This window comes from Phacochoerus africanus, chromosome 8 (assembly GCF_016906955.1).
Source record: "Phacochoerus africanus isolate WHEZ1 chromosome 8, ROS_Pafr_v1, whole genome shotgun sequence".
NCBI lineage: Eukaryota > Metazoa > Chordata > Mammalia > Artiodactyla > Suidae > Phacochoerus > Phacochoerus africanus.
Genome location: NC_062551.1, coordinates 73095772 through 73114566, shown reverse-complemented (window position 1 = coordinate 73114566; position 18795 = coordinate 73095772).

The following is an 18795-nucleotide window of genomic DNA, read 5'->3' as shown; positions in this document are numbered from 1 at the left end:
AAGTCACCTAAATTTTTTGGGCATAAGGGTTTTTTTTTTTAACCTGTAAAATGGGAAAAAGTATAGTGCCTTCCTTAGAGATTTAGTGTGAGGATTAAAGGAGATAAGGCATGTGCTTGATTTTATTTTTCAGCCACCTCCACGACATATGGAAGTCCCCAGGCCAGGATCAAATCCAAGCCGGAGCTGTGACCTACACTACAGCTACAGCAATGCTGAATCCTTAACCCACTGCACTGGGCCAGGGATTGAAGCAGCATCTCCATGGAGACAAGGCAGATCATTAACCCAATGTAGCACAGCAGGAACTCCAAGGCATATACTTTAAAGAGCACTCCATACACGTGAGCATGTGCTTTTAAAAAGTGAATTACGTTACAATCACACCCATTAGGATGGCTATTATAAAAAAATGAAAACAAAAACAACCCCAAACCCCCCCAAAATAACAAGTGTTGGTGAGGATGTGGAGAAATTAGAACGTTTGTGCATTTCTGGTAGGAATATAAAATGGTACAGCCAGTATAGAAAACAGCATAGCAGTTCCTCAAAAATTATAAATAGAATTACCATTTGATCAAAGCAATTCCACCTCTGGGGACATACTCAAAAGAACTGAAAGCAGGCACTGGAACACATATTTATATACCCATAGCATTATTCATAATAGCTAAAACGTTGACGCAACTCAAGTATCCATCGATGGATAAAAGAGATAAACAAAATGTGGTATACACATACAACAGAATATTATTCATCCTTAAAAAGGGGGGAAATTCTGACACAGTCTATAACATGGATGAACCATGAAGACATTATGCTATGTGACATAAGCCAGTCAAAAAAAGACAAATACTGTATGATTCCATTTATAATCAATATCTGAAGTAGTCAAATTCATAGAGACAGAAAGGAGAATGGTGGCTGTCAGAAGCTGGGGAAGAAGAGAATATGGGGTTGGTGTTAATGGGGACAGAGCTGCCATTTGGGAAGATGAAAACGTCTAGAGACAGATTATGGTGTTTGCACAACAATGCAAATGCACTTAATGCCACCGTGCGCTTAAAACTGGTTAAAATGGTCAATGTTCTGTATATTTACCACAGTGGGGAAAAAAAAAAGAGACAAGAAAAAAGAAAAAAATTTAAGCCACTTACAATCTCATTACGGTGAAAGATAATTGGGGCTAGTTAAGTAAGCAGGAACGTAATTTGCATTCACGGCTTCAGTTCAGTAATGCACAAAAGGTTTGGAGGGATGATACTTTGGGGGCAGTTTTTGGCATTTAAGGAAAGCTAAAATCCTAATAAGCAAAGTGTGTACTGCTAGGGATGGTTAATCATGTACCAAATGATCTTGCATTTTATAATCCAAAGAAGTAGCTTAAAGAACTCATTAAACAAGCAGTTTGACTTCCAACTTCAAGATGGCAGAATAAAAAAAAAAGTCTCTGTCCCCCTTGCCTCTCACAAATCAATTTACAACAAAAAAGAGAATGAAAAAGAGAGCCCAAGTGCAGCCTGGATTAAACTAGATGTTATCTGTATCACTGAACCACAGTATAGAAAATGAGAAAGTGATAAACCCACAGCAAATATAATACTCAATGGGGAAAAACTGAAAGCCTTCTCACTCAAATCTGGAGCAAGACAGGGATGCCCACTCTCACCACTGCTCTTCAACATAGTTTTGGAAGTCCTAGCCACAGCAATTAGACAAACAAAAGAAATAAAAGGCATCCATATAGGAAGAGAAGAGATCAAACTGTCACTGTATGCAGATGACATGATACTATACATAGAAAACCCTAAGGACTCAACCCCAAAACTACTGGAACTGATTCATAAATTCAGCAAAGTAGCAGGATATAAGATTAACATTCAGAAGTCAGTGGCATTTCTGTATACCAGCAATGAAATATCAGAAAAGGAATACAAAAATACGATACCTTTTAAAATTGCACCTCACAAAATCAAATTCCTCGGAATACACCTGACCAAGGAGGCAAAGGACCTATATGCCAAGAACTATAAAACTTTAATCAAAGAAATCAAAGAAGATGTAAAGAAATGGAAAGATATTCCATGTTCCTGGATTGGGAAAATCAATATTGTAACAATGGCCATACTACCCAAAGCAATCTACAGATTCAATGCAATCCCTATCAAATGACCCAGGACATTTTTCCCAGAGCTAGAACAAACAATCCAAACATTTATATGGAACCACAAAAGACCCAGAATCGCCAAAGCAATCCTGAGAAACAAAAACCAAGCAGGAGGCATCACTCTCCCAGACTTCAAGAAATACTACAAAGCCACAGTCATCAAAACAGTGTGCTACTGGTATCAAAACAGACAGACAGACCAATGGAACAGAATAGAGAATCCGGAAATAAACCCTGACCCCTATGGTCAGTTAATCTTTGACAAGGGAGGCAAGAACATCAAATGGGAAAAAGAAAGTCTATTCAGCAAGCATTGCTGGGAAACCTGGACAGCTGCATGCAAAGCAATGAAACGAGAACACACCCTCACACCATGCACAAAAATAAACTCCAAATGGCTGAAAGACTTAAATATACGACAGGACACCATCAAACTCCTAGAAGAAAACATAGGCAAAACACTCTCTGACATCAACCTCATGAATATTTTCTCAGGTCAGTCTCCCAAAGCAATAGAAATTAGAGCAAAAATAAACCCATGGGACCTCATCAGACTGAAAAGCTTTTGCACAGCAAAGGAAAACCAAAAGAAAACAAAAAGACAACTTACAGAATGGGAGAAAACAGTTTCAAATGATGCAACCGACAAGGGCTTAATCTCTAGAATACATAAACAACTTATACAACCCAACAGCAAAAAAGCCAATCAATCAATGGAAAAATGGGCAAAAGACCTGAATAGACAGTTCTCCAAAGAAGATATACAGATGGCCAGCAAACACATGAAAAAACGCTCAACATCGCTGATTATAAGAGAAATGCAAATCAAAACTACCATGAGATACCACCTCACACCAGTCAGAATGGCCATCATTAAGAAATCCACAAGAAGCAAGTGCTGGAGGGGCTGTGGAGAAGAGGGAACCCTCCTGCACTGTTGGTGGGAATGGAAACTGGTACAGCCACTATGGAGAACAGTTTGGAGATACCTTAGAAATCTATACATAGACCTTCCATATGACCCCGCAAATCCCACTCTTGGGCATCTATCTGGACAAAACTCTCCTTAAAAGAGACACGTGCACCCGCATGTTCATTGCAGCACTATTCACAATAGCCAGGACATGGAAACAACCCAAATGTCCATCGACAGATGACTGGATTCGGAAGAGGTGGTATATATACACAATGGAATACTACTCAGCCATAAAAAAGAATGACATAATGCCATTTGCAGCAACATGGATGGAACTAGGGAATCTCATACTGAGTGAAATGAGCCAGAAAGACAAAGACAAATACCATATGATATCACTTATAACTGGAATCAAATATCCAGCACAAATGAACATCTCCTCAGAAAAGAAAATCATGGACTTGGAGAAGAGACTTGTGGCTGCCTGATGGGAGGGGGAGGGAGTGGGAGGGATCGGGAGCTTGGGCTTATCAGACACAACTTAGAATAGATTTACAAGGAGGTCCTGCTGAATAGCATTGAGAACTTTGTCTAGATACTCATGTTGCAACAGAACAAAGGGTGGGGGGAAAAATGTAATTGTAATGTATACATGTAAGGATAACCTGACCCCCTTGCTGTACAGTGGGAAAATAAAAAAAAAAAATGAGAAAGTGGAATGAGCAGAAATTAAATGACAGAAGGGAGTTCAATTTAAGTTTTGGCAAAGGGATATATTACTGATAAGCGAGTGGATTTTCCCTGGGAACCCTAGAAATTCTCAGGCATCTAAGGCATCAGCTACAGAGAGAGATGGGCTGAGGTGAGGGCTGAAAACAGGAGACTAGGAAATCTGGATAAGGAGTTGTTAGACAGCTAGTTTTCCTGCCTGCCCCCATTTCAGCATAAGGAAGTGATTTACCCTCTTCTCTATGCTTAGTAGAGATGTGGGTGTATTTTCTGGGAGAAAAACTGCATTAGAAAGCTTCTGGAATCAAGAGCATTATGCCCTGTAGAAGAAGTTGACAGTTATAGTGAGGAAATTTCCCAGAAGGGAAGGGGGAAAAAGAGGAAAGGAAAATAAAAAAATTAGATGACCAATACAGAAGGCCCTAAAGGAGACTAAAAGGTTTGTGGAAGAAGAGAGAAAATACAAGAAAATTTCACAGTGCCAGACATGAATCCCAATTGAATCAATACCAAAAACGAAGTGGCGGGGGGAGGGGGGGGTCCAAAGATATAAATAGATATTACTCCAAAGACATAAGACACTCCCCCTCCCAAAAAAACATAAAAAAAGTTCAACATCATTAATTATTAGAGAAGTGGAAGTCAAAACTAAAATGAGGTATCACCTCACACCTGTCAGAATGGCCATCACCAAAAAACCTAAAAACAATAAATGCTGGAGAGGGTGTGGAGAAAAGGGAACATTCATATACTGTTGGTAGGAATGTAGGCAGTGCAACCACTGTGGAGAGCGGTGTGGAATTTAAAACACTAAATACAGAACTACCATTTGATCCAGCAATCCCACTCCTGGGCATATACCTGGGGGAAACCTTAATTTAAAAAGATACATGCACCCCAAAGTTCAAAGCAGCATTATTTACAATAGCCAAGATATGGAAGCAACCTAAATGTCTATCAGCAGAGGACTGGATAAAGAGGATATTGTGTGTATATACAATAGAATATACTCAGCCATAAAAAAGAAGGAAATTATGCCATTTATAGCAATGTGGATGGACCTAGAGATTACCATACTAAGTGAAGTAAGTCAGAGAAAGACAAATAGCATGTGAGATCACTAATACATGGACTCTAATTTTAAAAATGATACAAAAGAGCTTATTCACAAAACAGAAACAGACTCAAAGATTTTGAAACCAAACTTATGGCTAACAAAGGGGAAACACCAGGAGGAGGGATGAATTGGGAGGTTGGGATTGGCATATATACAAAATTATATACAAAATCGATAGGTAACAAGGACCTGGTGTGTAGGAAGGAAAATCTATTAATACTCTGTGATAGCCTATATGGGGAAAGAATTTGATTCTTCTCAGATCCATATATATATATATGAGTTATTCACGTTGCTATACACCTGAAACTGACACAACATTTTAAGTCAACTATATTCCAATACAATTTACTTAAAAAAAGAAAACATGCACTAAGATGCATCATCATGAAACTTTCAAACCAGGGATAGAGAAGACCCTAAAAACATCCAGAGAGGAATAAAATATCACATAAAAAGGATCAGGGATCAGCATGGCACTGGACTTCTCAACAACAATATCAGAAGCCAGAAAACACTTAAATGATGCCTTCAATGTTCAGAGGGAAAAAAAAAATCTGGAATTCTATACCCAGCCAAACTATCCATCAGTGTGTGGATAAGACAATTTTAGACATGCAAGGTCACACACAGTTGCTTCTTCTCGACTATATAGGAATCTGTTGGAGAAGATGTGCCACTAAAATGAGGAAGTCAGCTAAGAAAAAAGACACAGAATCCAGAAAAGGAGAAAGACAAAGGGAATTCCAGGATATGGGAAGAGAGACTCCAGAATGAAATCTGGGCAACAGTCCTGAAAAGAGCAGAAAAGGGGGGGCGGGGCTCAGAGAGAGATATCAAGGAGCAAAAAAAATGGAACATTGATAGATTATCTGACAGGTTTGACTGAGTAGAAGTTTGCAGCAAAATTAAGAGGCATTTTACAGAACTGCCGGTGAATATATGAAGGCTGAGACAGAGACTCAAAATAAATCCAGGAAATGGGAAGAGAAAGAATGAAGATTTCATCTGTAGGTTGAAAAGGAAATGAACTCATGGAAGTATAATATTAATATACTCCATGACTCAGCTTTAAAAAGGATTTTCATGGTTATGATAATTGAAACAAATAATTACAACAAAATGTGCAATTATATCATTGGTGGCAAAGAGAGAAAGGAAGGAGGGACATAGGAAAGCCAGAAATTCCCATCTATGCATAATACAGAAGAAACAGACAATGTCCAAAACTGACCATTCAAGAAATAGTACAATGATATTATTTGCAAATATGGGAGCAATTACAGAAGAAATGGTAAAAGAATGCAGAAATAGTAAAAGAGTGATTGCTTCTGCGGAGCAGGATGGAGGGAGGGGGCAGAGGGAACCAGGGTACTGCTGGGTTTTGTTAGAAGCCTTTCAGCATTGTTTAATGCTTAACCACATGCACGTATTACTCTATAATAAAAATCATTTTAAAATAAAAATAGCTGCTCTGCCTACTTAAAAATGTAATTTGATTTTCATATCAATTACATGAACTCTCAGTATCTCAGGAGAGTATTTAGAGTGGGCAAGAACTCAAGGCTTCCCTAAAGACCCTTAGGAACCTCACCCAGCCTTTGGTGACTACTCAGGTGGGCTAGAAAGAGGCCCTCTACCTATCCCAGTCCTACCCACCCTCCCCCAGCCACCAGGGCTTTGAAAGCTCCCAGACTGGGCTCCTGTCTCTTTCAGCCTATCCCTTTCTTCTCCATGGGCTTCAATTTCCTGCTCTGGAGTCAGCTGTTTCCAAATTGAAAAGGTCAGGTGTGAGTGCTATTTCTGGGCATTCGCATTTGGTCGAAGTGATTCAGACAGGTTTAGGTTTATTGCTTCAGCCAGGTAAATATGTACTTTCTTCAGTTCAACTATCACAGGTAGAAAACTCTCTTTCCCTCTCTCTGTCTCACTTTCTCTCTGTGTCCCACTTTCTCTCTCTGTCTCTTTCTCTGTCTCTCTGTCTCTCTGTCTCTGTCTCTCACACACCCCTACCAAGTTCAGCCAACTGCATTTATTATCCAAGTAAGATTTACTGAAAGTTTACTTAAGAATCCCCAGCCTAAGGGTGATACGCATGTCAGTACCATTGCCAGAAATTTGATGTTGAAATAGATTTTCAGTACAAGCTTGTCTATTTAGATTGATTGGAAACAGGCACACATGATAATGTAGAAAAATCTAGATAATCCACAGTTATCTACACTCCTCTCCCCTGTGCGAAGGAGGGCCAGAGAGGACGCCCAGCGTGCCAAATGCACTAATGCAAAGTTTGTTCTAAATCTCCAAGGACATAACCAAACAAGGCTGTTTGTATTGATCAGCAGCATGCATGGAATTTAACATAAATCAATGAACAAAACATATATGCGGCAGCCATTGCTAACTCGTACTGTGTAAAGAAGAGTTTTAAGTGCAAAACATGATAATAAAATCTCTTAACCGTGTTCAGCCCAGCTGAGCGCCTCTGTGACCTTCAGCAGAATGTTCAGCTGTCCCTCAAAGGCCACTGCTGACTTATGTGGACAATCTCGTGTTGCTAGATTCCAGGGTCATCTCAGAACTTAACCCCAAGTCCCATCTATAATAACAATAACGACGTACATTTACATGGCACTTGACTATCTGCCAGCCTCTTTCAGATACCTAATTAGCTCACAGTCTTTCCTATAAGTCTGGAGAGTTCATAAGAGGCAGGAGGGCCTGGGGGGACTTGGAGGTGGACAGATTCCTTCAACCCTTGGCTCCGCCACTCAGGGGCTGGTATGAATACAGCAAGTTCACTGCCCTCCGATAGATATACTCTTACTCAAACATCATCTAGTACTACAATACCTGCTTTTACAGATGGTAAAACTGAGGCTTGGAGAGTGTAAGTAATTTACAAATGTTAAGTGGAAAAATTGAGCTGTGAAGCCAAATTTATTTATTTCATTTCCAGCCCCATGTTCTACCTTGCACTTCTTTCATGTGGCTTCCTGGCCTCACTGCAAGTTCATGACAGTGGTGCCCCAGGACTCTTTTCACCAGAGCCCAGGAAGGACGGTGCTCATATCTAGGGTTGGCACCAGCTCTCCACTGTCCCATTTCCATGACCCAACTGCTGTTCTGGCTGTGCTAAAGCCACTGGCAATGGGGAAAGGTATTTTGAGCTGGAGCCTTTTGCTCAGATCTCATTTCCTCTTGCTTTCCCCCAAGCTCATACTACCAAGGTAACCTATCCCAGCTGCTGTTCCTTAAATACACAGGATGCTCCTCCCTTGGTCCTTTGAGCTGGTTGTTCCCTTTGCCTGAAATTGTCTTCCTCCAGATATCCACACAGCTAACTCCGTTCGCTCATCACTGGAGGGTTAACTTCTCACTGACATCTACTATTTAAAAAGTGTTCAACAGGAAGATTATTCAAGAGAGGGTGTCACAATGGGTACAGAGACCACTGCAGTGGGGTCTTGCAGTGGGGGAGAGAGGCTGGGCTCAACTCCAAATACAACAAGGGAAAGCGGGAACTTATAGCCAGGGAACAGGTGTGGGGGTCAATGGTTGGAAAATTATTAAGAGGAAACATCAGAGATGAGAGGATTCTGGCTAAATTGATCTACCAGGATTCTTGCTGAAGGCAGACCAGCGTGGTCAGACATCCCCTGGGTGATGGTGGAGTATGAGGAACTTGATGAGATGTCAAGGAGGGGGGTTCTGGTGAAGAGTCTTACTAAAATTACTCAGTGCAGAGATGAACATGGAAGCCCCCAAAGTCAAAGCCTGATTGGAAAAGATCTCAGGAGAGTTTTGACTGAGTTTGGTCATGGAAAGAATCTTTGTCCCTAACTTCACCCCCTTACTGCAATTCAGAACTGTACCTCCCCCATCCTGACTAGGTACTTCCTCCTCCCCTGTTATTTTTCCCCCCATGTCCCTTAGAACCTTTCAAATACTACAGAACATTTATTTAATATGCTCACAGTGTACTACCTGTCTCCCATCACTAGATGCAAGTTCCATGAGGACATACATTTTTGGTACTTTTGTTCACTGCATGTCCTAGATGCCTAAAACAGAGCTTGGCATATAGCAGATGCCCAACAAATACTGTTGAATGAGTGAATAAATGGAGCGGTGGGTGCATGGATGGATGAATGGAGGGGTGGATGATGGATGGACTGATGGATGGATGGATAGGCAAACAGGCAGAATTGCTCTACTTTCTTCCCCAAGGTCATACCAAAGTGAGACCTCTTTGCAGGCTTCTCCCTAAGGGTCACATGTACATCGGGTTCTCAAGCCCCTCGTGAAGCCAGTTCCCCGGGCAGTCAGTCTCTTGTCCCAGAATGCAAAGCCCTCTGGGTCTAGACACATGCCACACACACACACACACATACACGAGTGAATCCTCAAGCTTTCAGTCAAACAGGAGCCCATTAGAGAGCAGCCTAAACAAACTCACTAGTGCAGAAACACTATTTCACTCGGCCAAGGTCTGCAAGAGCATGGACACAAATGAATAAGCCAACTTGGGCAGCACAGCCGAGAGACTTAAGAGGCTTAATTGAACCTCATTCCTCTATGATGCAGGCGGATTGTTTCTGGCCAGGCTGTGCTCCCGTGCCAAATTTACCGTGACAAGCTGTCGGCTGCCTCTGTGCTGTGGTTCTTAGGAACAGCTGGAGGAGGGAATGGGCACATCTAAATCAAAGGTCCTGTTTCCCTACAAGCTGCAGGAGCCGTGCATCACAGGACTCGGGCTTCTAAATTTGGTCCCTGTTCCTCCACTGACCGACACGGGGAGTTAAGACTGAACAAAGCGAGGAAGAATAGTTTCAGACCATGGTCAGGGCTGCTTTATATCAAAGTAACAAAAACACTGTTTCTACCCCAGTGGGGATTGCTTTAGGTGGACTTGGAGAATATGGAGATGCAAGCACACTGAATGGGGGAGAGAGAGATGCCAGCCTGTCATGCAAACTGAGTATCTTATATAAATGATCATGCTTGTTATCAAGGGACTAACATGCAGTCATTAAAATGAGTGTCAGAGAATTCTATGCATTAGCATGGAGCAAGACTTATGATGGATTCAAGGGGATGAGCGGTTGATAAACTAATCCATACTATATGATCTTATTGTTGTTCAGAAAAATGTGTGTTTATAAACAGTAGAATCCCCAAAGATGACCAGTAGTTACCTTCAGATAACAGGGTTATAGGTATTTCACATATCTGTTTTATCATATTTTCTAAATTTTTGGCAACATGTATAGTTTTGTCAAAAAAAAGAGTCCAACATTCAAACATTAGGTAAATACATGGAACAAAGCCTGCTCACACCCGGAACACACATGGACCTGCCCACTCGAATGTCCAGACTATCTGCTCACTGTTGCCCGGCCTGAACCACACTGAGCCTGGGGAGCTGCATGCCCCAACATCTGGAGCTGAGTTAGTTCCTCTCAAAAAAGGTCCTTCCCATCCCAGCTTCCTTCCTCCCTCCCCAAACTGTGAAATCGCCTTAGGTCTTGGACCTGAGGCCACCCCAGTTGGGACACAAACCCCTCTGCCCAGTTCAGCTTCTTCTCCACCATGCCAAACTCCAGCTTATTGCAAAGGCATACTTTTGTGCCGCCTCTCCTTTGCATGGGCTGGTTCCCTTGCCAGAGGTGTCCCTTCCTTCCAAAGTTTGCCTAGAAAACTCCTCTTCATGCATCAGAACTCAGTTCAAATGCTGATTCCTCGATGAAGCCTTCCCAAATTCTCTCAGAGAGACACTTTCTGAGACGGGCTAAAGTTTGGAGACGGGCTAAAGCCTGAGTTTGCTGAGGAATATGCTCCTAGAAAATGGCGTTCCTGCATCTCACAGTAAATATGCTGGAGGGTTTTTGTCCAGAAGATATTGGCATCTGATGAGGGGGCAGACACATGCCAGAAACCTAGCTGTGGGGACAGGAGGGTGGATAAGACAGTCTGAAAGTTCCCCTCAGGATAGCAGAAGGAACTTCCCACGTCTGGCCAAAATCCATCTGAAGATGGATTCATCTTCAGCTCTAAGACCCCCATGGCATGGGGAGCATTACCGATCTGGGTTCTTGGCCTTTCTTAATCAACAGAAATTGATAAGAGGCCAGACAAGAAATTCAGGCAGGGCTTTATTCGGAGCCCTTGCAGCAGCAGCGGGGCAGCAAAAACAAGCAACCACTTTCTCATTCCCCAAGGAGGGCAAACTGGGATGGGGTGAAGTGGCATGGAGTTAGGTCCAGGGGTCTGGCCAGAGGGGCCACTCACATGGTTTTCTCACCCCTTTGGAGGTGTCATGTGCAGGGGGCATGTGTAGCACCCGCTTTTGCTCTTGGCTCTTCAGAAGTGGGGGCAGTTAGTTTTGCTGGATCTTATTGTCCACAATTTGCTCCAACTGCACAGGCACACAGTTACTTTTAGCCGCTTATAGTGTCTTTGTATTTTGTTGCTCAAGGAGATTTTCATCCAGATGCAAGCACTGCAGCTGCCACAGCAAAGAGTCCCAAGTCCCAGGTCCCAGCCTGTCTCAGGAGGACCTGGGAAGCCATCTGTCCCACATCAAGGAGCACTTTGTATTATTTCCTGCCTTATGAAACCATAGCCTTTGGCATTAAGGAAACCATACAGCCTCAAATGCTGTCTTTGGCAAATTTTTATCAATCACAACACAATTCCATGGTGGCAACCACAGGTGCCCCCCAGCAGCCGCCCATCACCCTGCAGTGGAAACAGTTACATGCCTGTCTGCCCTCCCATCAGGCTAGGAGCTCCAGCAAGACCAGAAATGACAATGTGGGTACACCTCCCGGTGTCACTGTAGAGGCAGCAAAAGAAGGTGTATGTTTCGGGGGAGGGGGAGCACCAGGCCGTTCTTCACCGCTCTGCCCAGGCTCAGTCTGAAGGCGTAAGAGGGGGAAACCGACGAGGGCTGCCTCTCTACTACCCCTCATCTAACGAAAGCTTTATCAAAGCCTAATCATGTTGCCCTCACCACGTGCTGCCCCCATCAGCACTGAGGGCACAGAGTCCTCCCCCATGGTTGTCGCCTGCCCAATAAGTGCCACTGAGGATGCCAACCCTGTCCCCAGGGCTTAATGCTTCAGACCAGGCCTTACTGGGTGAAGAAAGGGCAGCAAGCTGGGCCTCATCCCTTCATTACACAAAGCAGGCTGACAATCAAGGGATAAATTGGATTGATGGCACTTTGCATGCTGATCAGGCCCTAATTCCCCCCAGTGAGCCGTGAACTCTCTCTTCTGGCCACGTTTTACCTCCACCAGTGGGAATATGCAGCATTATGTATATAATCTAGGAAGGAAAAAAATAAATGCCACAAAGCCCATCGACCAACATTAATGGCCACTAGAATGTTCAAATCCAACACATTTAATTTGGAGTGTAAATGGCAAATGCCTTGTCAGTTGAAAAACAAAGAACAAATTGTGCGTGACCCAGCTCGGCACCTTCGAATTATGCTGTTTGTTAAGTATACTCTGCATGCATATGATTAATCCAATTTGACTCCGTGGAAAAGAAACCGTTTCCCTTAATGATGCAATATTAGAATTAACCAATTCCATCCTTAGCCCACATTCTCTCATCGCAGCCCGGCTGGATGACATCTCCTGGGGGCTCTTGGAAAGTTGTTGCCAAAGCACAGGGGGGATAAAAGATTAGCTAAAAGGAAACACCCACACGTCTCCTGCTACATTTAAATTGGCTCATGATCACGTACGTTTTTCCATTTGTGGTCTGGATACAGATCTAGCTTTGCCACCATGTACAGACATTGGCTATAGGGTGTTTGGAAAATCAAGACAAGGAGGAGCATTTATCTATTAATCATAGAGATTTATATTTAGATGATGGTTTTAGGGGAGTTGATAACTCAGTTCAGCAATCAAAGGCACACGATGGAAACACAGCCTTGCTGGGTCCAACGTCCTTCCAGCTCAGAGATTTCAGCACACATCCTCCTGGCTGTCTCACCCTGCCTGGATGGAAGGGAACATCAGCTGGTTCTGGCTCCAGGGATGATCGAGTTGGGTTAATAGGAAACTAAACGCTGCTTCCCAGGTTTACTTTTGTTTACAAATTCTGAGTCTCCCTTGCATGTGTTTGAGGAAGGAGGAAGCAATGAGAAACCATTTCAGCTACGGAAGCATTTCAGCTTCAATTTCACCTGCTTTGCCTGACATGGGTTTCTGGAAGTTTCGCAATGGCTGCCATTACTAGGCGGTAATCTAAATTTCCCCGGCAGGCTGGGGAGACCTTGGTGCTTCAAATTACCTTCCAGTGATTCTCCATAGCTTACACAATAAAACTGCAAGCTCTTTGGCAAGGCTTGTCACCAGCCTGCTTTTTAACAGCCTTGCCCCATGTCTCACTTGACACCTGCACAGCCGGGAAAAGGTGACACCCCTAATTCAGTCAGTGGGAAGGAATCGAGTCCTCAGTATCATCAGAGATGCTTTCCTGTCTCCAGGAACTATGCAGCATCCAGTTTGACTCCTGTCACCTTGCTGTCTACTTCCAATGTTACCTCTCAGGTTGCAGACAAAATCAGTTGCCCACCTTGGCTCTCAAGTGCTGTCTTTTCCCACCTCTGGTTTTACTCATTCTCCCTGAGCAATCCTCCCCATCACTGGCTCCTCATTTGGTGTCTTTTTTTACTGGGCTTGTTTCCCTCTCTCATATGTTAGTGGTTCCAGTGGATTCTGAACAATATGGCATCTTCTATGAAGTTCTTCCATTCATTCAACAAATGTCTTCATGCACCAGGTACAGTGCTAAGCAGATGGGGGCTCAGGGAGAGATGACACACAGCCCTCGAGGTCACTGCAAGTTGCTCGGTACCCCAGGGAGCAGAAGGCACAGGAGACAGGATAAAGTGGTTAAAAATCCAAGGCTGGGAGACACACTGCCCTTGTCTGAAGCCTATCCAGCTTCAGTTAGAGTTGTTGGAGGGTTCAGTGAGATGATCCTGGCAATGCATCTGGCACTTTGCACATGTTTGATAAATGTCAACTCTTGACATTATCAAGCTCATGAACATTTTCACTACCATTTCAAACAAAGGCCAGAACACACAGGAGTCAAATATACATTAAGGAGTTAGGGCCATATTGGGGAGCCATCGAGAGTCCATTGAAGGGGTTGAGCTGGGATGGGATGGGGAGTAACTATGATGGAAATTCAAAACAATCACTATGGTGGCTTCATGCAGAACTGACTGGGAATGGACTCGTCGGAGAGGAGGGGCAAATTCAGGAGGCTGGGGGCATTGATTTCAGCAAGAGACAATGGGGGTCTGAGCCAGGGCACTGGGGATAGGGCTAGGCAGGGGTAGAGAGGATTCTACAGGTGCAAAGGTGACAGATACGGCACTGTAGGCTCAGTGGTTAAGAGCACAGGCTCTGGACTTGAACTCTGACCCTGCCATCCCTATTCTATGTGAACTTAAGCAAGTGATCTGACCTTCCTATGCCTCCAGCTTCCCATCTACATATGGAGGAGAATAAGGAATGTTATCCACCTCACGGGGTTGATGTCAAGGCTAAGTTTGCTATTGAATGTGCTTAACACTGAAAAAGCACCCATCAAATGTTGCTTAACGTTGTAAGAAATGGCATGGCATAGTTACCCAATCCACAGGCCAGAGGGGAAGAGTCCAGGAAGACCCCAGAAGGAGCAGCAGGTTGGGTGGACCAAGAGAATAAGGGTGTCAACCACTGCTAAGCATCACCAGCCATCAGACATAACACACACGTTTCCAAGTTTGGGAAATGATTTTTTTTGGGAAAAATAAGTCTGGCCCAACAGTTCAGAGAGATATTAGGAGTATGAAAGTGTTTTTGTTAAATGAGAAAACCAGGTTTTTAAGATTTCTCTCTTAAGCCCAGAGACTCAAGAATGGCACTCTCAATGACACCCAGGAAGAAAGGCGAACCACGTACCCGCTCCTTCATCTGACACTGGAGCTGCCAGTCTGCATGCCCTTGAAGCAGAGGATCAAGAAACTTGCAGCAGTTCTTGACATTAAAGTAGCATCGAGAAATCAGCCACAATCTCAAAACTACAACACAACACGGGATGTGTTGCCATGACAACCCAACTCCATTATTTTCAAGTCCTATGGCAAAAATCTAGCCAGCAATGGAAGTGAAAGGCAGCATTCTGCCTTTCATTCTCGGGAGGGAACGGTGCCTATCCTAAAATGCGTCTTCTCGTTTTCCTTGACAATTAGACACGGCCAAAGCAGCATCTTCCCCACACATTTCCAGAACAAAGAAAACCAGTCTCTCTGCCCATGTGAGACAAGGAATTACGTCAGTACCAGTCACCTGCAGAATCCTCACTGAGCATCCTGTATCTGGCCTGAGCAAGCCACTCCATAGGAATTTGCATAAAATCATATCAACATAGAACCTTATTGAAGTCGACATATTGATATACACGGGGTATCTGGACATACCTCTTCCTGTGGCTCCAAACCCAACCCTGTGAAATAAATGCCTGGTCATTATTACTAGATTATAAGCAAATAATAGTCCAGCCCTCCAATTATGAGGGCTACATTTTGGCATATGGCATGGGGAGGTTTTACAGATGGCTCTTCCATCAGTTCCTGATCTATATTTGAGGCAGGAAGGAATTCCACCTATTTTTAAATCAGGAGAAACAGTGGGCACAAAATAGATTAGAGGTTTGTACAAAGACATAAAGAAATTCAGCACCTTAAAATAAATAGTCATTAAATACCTATAGTGCAGCACTTATTGGGTCAAGAGGCATAGTTGCTGGTTCGGAAGAGAGTGTAAATTCAGTTTTCCTGCGCACATAAAACTGGTAGGTCCCCTTTTACTTGTAAAACCTGCAAAGTCATTTTTTAGCATCCTGTCCTTAAATCTTTAGTAACTTGTGGTACCCTCATTCACTACATGAGGTGGTAATAAACATCCATCTGCCCAAGCTGGAGGAGAAGCAGTTGTAACTCCAGGAAAATGGATAAATTAAGATGTGTGTGTGTGTGTGTGTGTGTGTGTGTGTGTACGTGCATGCACGCGCCATGCAGATACTGTTGTTTTCTTTCTCTCTTTCTTTCACATCCCAAGACAAACCTTTGTAAACAACTGATAGGAGCAATCTTTGACAAAGGAAATGTTTGATTTTGTAAGATAAATATCTCTAGTGAGTGGAAAAAGTCAAAAAGGGTCTCCACGAAACAAGAGCAGAAATGATAAACCTGTACTGCTCTCTAACAAAAATCCCAATGATAAAGAAGGGGATTATGTCCCAGCTCTAAAACCTAAGTGGGCTTTGGGCAAACTTTCCCTTCTCACGTCTCGATTCCCCAGAGCCCAACAAAGAGGCGGGCCTGTACAAGAATGCACTTGGTTAAAATCCAGCTGGCTGGCTGGACGTGGGGGGAAGTTGATTAGAAGGTTGGTAAATTTGAGCTCTAGGATCCACCAGAATATAATGCCTTGTGTCTAAGGCATTAGCAAATCTCCAACACACTCAAATGCAATATTAGCTCACTGTTAGAAGCCTGCCCATGGTCACTAACCTTCCAACAAATCCACTTCCTGCCGGAATGGAGAAACAAGTCACTGGAAATGTCAGTGGCATTAACCTACGTGCAGTTTCCCAGACACCCGGTTTTAACCATAAATAAAGAGGTGTGCCCCAAAGCTTGGAGAAAGAGGCCAGAACATGATAAACAGCTATGCAAAGAGAGTTTGGGGAGAGAGAAGCTGCTCCAATAAAATTGGCAAGGGTCACACGAAGCTTGGCAGCCTCGGTGCCCCTCCAGCGAGTGCAAATTCTAGGGACATAATCTCATTTGGAGGCACCAGCTTTCCCACCGTCTCTACAAAGACAGAAAATAAAGAATGGAAAAAAACTGGCTCATTTGGGGGCCAGAGGAACCCATTGGCATGTTCATCATTTCTTCATGACCAACTCTTGGGAACTGAGATTCCTGAGACGGTAACTCAAACTTTCAGGTCTGGGGCGGGGAGCAGGAGCTATCACTATCCTTAGAGAGAGATGATTGGGTGTTCAAGAAAAAAAAAAGACTGAAAAAAAGGGAGATATTGAGATAGTCAACACAAGTAGTGATTATTAGCAGCCACCGCTTGTCCTCCCAATATTTTGGCTACATATTTTATTTTAAAAAATCCAAATGGTTATAATTATAAGTTAACTATCTGACAAGACAGCTGACTGTAGACCTGTGAAAAGCAATTATTTTGACACTGATTACTTTCTACATAGGAGCAGAGTATTGTAATTGCAGTTTGCTGGAAGCTATTGCAACCTTCTCTGATGTGCTCCCAATTTGGCTGGAGTTAATTAATGGGTGTTGGGGGGAGGGGAGGGTGAAGCCAGCATGCAGCTTAACATACAAATTAACTGACATGAAATAAATTAATATGTTTAATTTAAATGTTATTAATTTACCAAACAGAGAGAAACAGGCACGGGGTTTAGGGAGCTACAACATTAGCATCAGCTACAGGGATGTCATCAGGTTACCACGGCAACTGCCTCATTAGGCTTCCAGGGGATGCCAGCGCATCACATGGGACTTAGGAGCAGTGGGCAGAGGATTCCAAACATCAAACGGGAAAATCAGAAATATCAACTAGAACCAAGCAGTGCTTTGAGGATGGGCTTCAGAGGAAGCTGTTTATCTGCAGGTGACCTGGGCTCCAGTTTGCAGCCAAGAAAAGACAGCATTTGAAACTCAATGTGCCATCTTTTAGATAAAGTATTTGCCCTGGGAGAAGCAGGTGCACCATAGGATGTCAAGATTCTTTTTATAGCCCCAGATGCCTCATCCTTGCTCAAGCCTCCCATTCTTTGCACATGCTGTTCCTTCTTCTTGGTACATCCTTCCATGAATTTATCTGCCTCACCCGCTATGTCTGTTTTACATCTCAACTCAATGTCACTTCCTCCAAGTTGGCTGTCCCTTCACAAGCCCCACAGCACCCACTGTATCCTATCAGAGTAAGTGTCACCCTGCAATGTCACTGTGAATTCCCTCCCCTCTATCTCCTGACCATGAGCTCCCTGAGAGCAGGGCTGTGCTGCTCACACTCTCACTGCTGTCCTCAGACCAGTGCACTGGTACCTCCAGGAAGCTGGTTAGACATGCAGAACCTCAGTGCCCCCCGCCCCAGACATATTAAATCAGAATCCGTATCTTAACAAAACACCCAGGAAATGTGTAGCCACATTAAAGGTTATGAGGCACTGGGATACATTGCTTCCCTAGAGTGTGGCAAGTGGCAAACATTCAACAAATAGTTTAAAGTCAAGCCTTCCCTTTACATCTAAACTTTGCCCCTGCCTCAGGTAGCATGGATGAATACAGAAGAAGAAGCAGATGGACTATCATTTATTAATGCAGTTAAACAGGCTGGCGATCCTTGAATGATGCTGAGATGAGATTTGGAGCCCATAAAATAGGAGCTTAAATCCTTGCTCTGCTACTCAAGGGCCTCAGAAAAATTATGCGAGTGGCTTATGCCTCAATATTGGCATCTATAAAATGGGAATGACAGTCCAGTTATCTGATTCTTACTTGAGCACCTGCTATGTGTCACTCGCTGTTCCAAGCACTGGGAATCCGCAGTGACCAAGACAAAAATCTATACACTCTTATTGTGAGGATTAAATGAAATTATGAATATAAAGAACTTAGCCTGGGACACAGAGAAGCTTTAGTACATTCTTATTCTCCAAAGCTCTCTAAATATCCTTTTCCTTCCTACAAACCCATTTTTTGTTTGTTTGTTTGCTTCTGCAAGCAGAGTTTTATCGTCCTAACTG